The sequence below is a fragment of the Oryctolagus cuniculus genome, chromosome 7 (assembly GCF_051225735.1).
Source record: "Oryctolagus cuniculus isolate XC-2025 breed Fujian yellow rabbit chromosome 7, ASM5122573v1, whole genome shotgun sequence".
In the NCBI taxonomy this organism is placed as follows: Eukaryota; Metazoa; Chordata; class Mammalia; order Lagomorpha; family Leporidae; genus Oryctolagus; species Oryctolagus cuniculus.
In genome coordinates this window covers 48,916,954-48,921,262 of record NC_142873.1, presented here as the reverse complement: position 1 = coordinate 48,921,262, position 4,309 = coordinate 48,916,954, and the positions used below count along the sequence as shown (strand labels likewise).

Genomic DNA, 4,309 nt, shown 5'->3' with positions numbered 1-4,309 from the left:
GACCTCCAGGCTGGAGAAGCTTGCTGGCAACCATTGTGCCGCCTATCATTTTGCGACTTCAAAAATAAAGCGAAATACTCTCTTCGCTGCCTCCTTCTTGGACGGGTAGAGATCCTTGAGCGTTTCTCTCCCATGCGCGTCTCCGCTTCTTCCTCCCGCTTTTTCCACACAGTCACGATTCCCATCCCTGGGATCTGGCCGGTGCTTCCCCACAGGCCTCCTGGGAGGTCTCTTTGTCACAGCGACGCCCCTGCTTTCTTTGGCTCCTTTTCCGGCGTCTGCTTTTGGCGCGGTCACTCACCCGCACCAGTCGCACCGACCTCACGGACTCCGCCGAGCGCAGCCGAAGGAGCGCGGAGCGGGAAGCGCCGGCACGGAGCCCACGGGCGCGCTCGGACCCCGTGGGCCCCAGCACGGCTCCCGCGGACTCGGTGGCGGACTCGGTGGCGGACTCGGGCGTCCCTGGCGCGCTGTTTCCGAAGCAGGCGAGGGGTAAGGCGGGGCCAAGGCCACTCGGCAGCCCTTCTGGTGTCAGGGTTTCTAACGGGACAAACGCGACAGGGTCCCAAACACTCCCGAAGCTTGGAGTTTGCAGTTATCTTGCAGCGAGGAGGCCAAACCTAGGCTTTCAGTGAATGCCTAGTGTATTCTGAAACCGGAAACATGATACTTCCCGTGTCTCTGTGGCGCAATCGGTTAGCGTGTCCAGCTATTAACTGAAAGGTTGGTGCTTCGAGCCCACCCAGGGACTAGCCAAGCTTTACTTGTAAAAGGAGGGTTAGTGCGTTTGTGGTCACTGTTACAAATATGTTACTGAAAAGAAGACAACAACCTCCTAACCTGGGTGTCTTGTCCACCAGATAGTACAATCTTAGCGCAATCTTTGTCAACTTGCCATTCAGAAACATCTCTCTAAGCATGCTCCACATAAAGACCATGGCCCCTTTTCACTTGTGCCTAACATAAGAAAACTATCACGATCCACAAACCAAGAGGCTATTCTTCCCATTAGCATCCTGTAACTTCAATGCTATTGTTAAGTTGATACATCTTATGTGGTAGGAGTAAGGAGATGAGCAAGAGAGACTAACAGGGAGAGAGAGGAAGTGAGACAAAGAGAGAGAGAGAGAGAGAGAGAAAGGAAGAAATACTTGTAACTATTACATGCTTGTTTCTGCAACTGGTCTCATACAAGTCTGGTATTTGTAACTGCCTTCTTTCACTCAGTTCCATGTTCCTTTGCTCTCTGCAAGCACCTCAGCTGGTCTTTGTTATTCACCTGGTGTGTGTGGGTGGGGGCAGGGGGGGTACATGAACCTGCATTCCTGAAGTATCTGGATCATTAGCGATCCTGTCTGAATTGAGTTGGTTTGGTTTTCCACTGACTTATCTCAGGGCTCTAAGAGATGTCTAAGAGATGTCCAAGGGATCTCCTGTGCTTAGACATAACTCTTCCTTGCCTCCACCATGGATGGAGAAGCAGTTCAACTTGCCCTTGGCAATAAGGGTCCACCAACCTAGACAGCACGGTAGCTTCCTTTTTTGCTTGTGGATTCAGAGGCATGAGACGAGGCCAAAGAGGCTGAGTGGCAGTCTTAATGTTCGATAGAACCATTGTCTGTTGATGGGTACATTCCTCCCTTCTGAACTAAGACTTCCAGACCAGAAGAACGTGAAGGCAAAGGTAGAGAAAGCCAAATTTTGCTAATGTATTACTAGCAGTAATAATGAGTGGTGCCACTTCCATTTCCACTCCTTGGTCCCTGGACCTGTGAATCCTGGCTATGGGAGAAACAGCACCGCCTGGTGAATGGTTGCCTGGAGAACCTTGTCCCACATAGCTGGCATGGTAACTAAGGCTTCAAGAGGTCATTCCACTGTTCTAATCAGACCAGAGGCTTCAGGATGTGAGAGAATGTGGTGAAATCAATGAATTCCATGAGCCTAGGCCCACAGCTGCAACTCATTTGCTACAGAGTGAGTTCCTTGACCAGAAGCCACGCCATCGTCACCACACTGTGAGTAAGGCATTCTGAAAGTCCATCCATCCAATGTTACGACTCCTTCACTATAATCCTATACCCTTAATATCAATTTCCACATATATCTCATGTGTTTCTGTCTTTGTAAATTGGAAGAGTCACGTAGCTCTTTTGGAATATACTGCACCTCCTTAGGGGTTTAGAAGACAAGTGTGGGTGAGTCCATGAGGACTCCATATTCTATTCTGAAGCCATTGCCTCAGAGCAGAGCACTGAAGGCTCCCTAGTTAGAGTTGAGTGAATCTCCTCCAATGCGTGTTGAAAGGCTCCTTTACTGGCAAGGAGAACACAGCAAAATTTAGAGCTTTGATGCCTGCGTCTTCACCTGGCTTTTCTCACATGTGCCGCTTTCACTTCCCATGATTCCAGCCCTTCTCTATCGACTCCCTCACTTAACAGTGGACACCGTGCAAGTTGGGTGCCAGAGTCCAGCTCCAGCCAGTCCAGCATTTCCTGAAGGTGTGAGAGGCGTTGGCACAGGAAGAAATGAGAGACACACTCACAGCAAGGCTGAAGGCATGGCTCTAGCTTTCAGGTACCAGACTTATCTTCATAGCATAAATCACATGTGATTCTTTCTTCTTACAATAGCAAGTCTGTTGTCCATTTTCTTAGAACCATTGACCTTGTATTTTATGGTGCCTCTAGATTCTATGTCTACATCTAGTTACAGTTTCTTTGATTTTCCGGGGGCATATTTAGAGCATGGGTTACAATCACAGACCAGTGCAAGACAATGGGCTGCCCACACAAGCCAAGTCCTGGAGTGCTGTGGAGCTATGCAGAAACTGGCTACACAAGCTAGAATAGTACCTGCCTAATCTAATCTTTACCAGAAGCCCCAAGTTCAAAGCAGGCCCTTTTTAAAATGTATCCCCTCTTTTGTAGTTCTCTCTGTAACTCTTTATTTTCTTTATTGCACTTAAAATTAGAAATGCAGCAATCCTTAGCAGGACCACCAGGAAGCTCTGGCTTTCTTATGCAGAGTGTAGTTCCCATCAAATCTAAAACCACCAAGAGGACCACAGCTGTCATTCTCACGCCTTGCTGAGACACCTTCTGCTGTGACCTTGTCAGCCAGCCTAAGTTGCCTTGGCCTCACCAGTTGGGAATTCAGTTTGCTTTGTTACTCAGCCCCTCTTCTCAGGATGTGTGGTTTCCCCCAGTCTCAGCTCTCAGGCTACAGGGGATAGAGGTTCTTTCAGGGAAGAGAAAGGAAATTTTAGGTCGCTTATCTTCGGTCAGGAGGTCTACATGTTCTTCCTCAACATTTGACTGTTGTTTAAAGATAAACACTTTGTTTTCTTTTATTAAAGATGTAATTTTCAGGCCAACACCTGTTGACGCACACACTGCGGGGACATGGACCCATTCTCAGAATAGCATTGAACTTACGGAGGCAGAGATGGCAGCCCAGGCCAAGAAATCTGGTTCACGGTGTCTGTGCCCCAGGCCCTTGGGTGTGCCCCCCGGCTCCGCGGCTCCTCTCCTGCCACAGGGAGGCGGCTCAACGCTCAGCCCAAGGTGCACTCTGTGATCGAGGACCTGGGTGTTCTTGAAGTTTTCAGGGATTTTCCAGGAGTGTAGGTGGTAGTGGCAGTGGCTCCAAGAACCAACATTCCAAACTGCAAAAACTCTCCTACGCTCTTATTGAGTGTAGTAACTTTGAGATCCCACTAAGATTGTGTTGCTGCTTCATGGACTCTTGTCATCAGTTCAGGATCGCCTAGACAAGGGTCCTAGCACCAGCCTATGCAGTGCAATTTTGCAGAGAAGTGTAAAGATCCCAAAAATGCAAAAGACATGCCTGCATTGGCCAGGAATCGAACCCGGGTCTCCCGCGTGGGAGGCGAGAATTCTACCAATGAACCACCAATGCACCTGCCACTAGTGCATTCAAAGTGGTCACTCCTGAGAGTATCCCCCCAAAATAGCCATTGTTGCAAAAGAGGTTTATTGTACTGTTGAGTAAAAGCTAACAAACGCACCCATACAGAAGTATTTTAATAGAAGACTTTCACAAAACTATCAATATCAAAATGTCTAACTTTACCTGAAGCAACTCAAAAAAGGTTCTTTCCAACTCTATGACAGATCTCCATAGTGAAACATCAGAAATTCATTCAGGTTGCTTGTTTCTACTGCTGTCTCCAACAGCCAGCTTCCAAGTGTTCCCTTAGTGGTTCTTAGAAGGTGACCTAACTGGTAGGGGTAGGTAAGTAAAGTTCTGATCAGAGGAGAAAGTAGCAGCAGCAGACGCAAAAGAA

The 4,309-nt window shown here is 48.3% G+C and overlaps 1 non-coding gene across 1 annotated transcript; it reads right to left on the bottom strand.

Moving 5' to 3' along the window:
* Positions 1-3,850: 3,850 nt before the first annotated feature.
* On the bottom strand, positions 3,851-3,921 carry TRNAG-CCC (transfer RNA glycine (anticodon CCC)). The gene has a single exon. It is a non-coding gene; the product is annotated as a tRNA-Gly (tRNA).
* Positions 3,922-4,309: the final 388 nt, after the last annotated feature.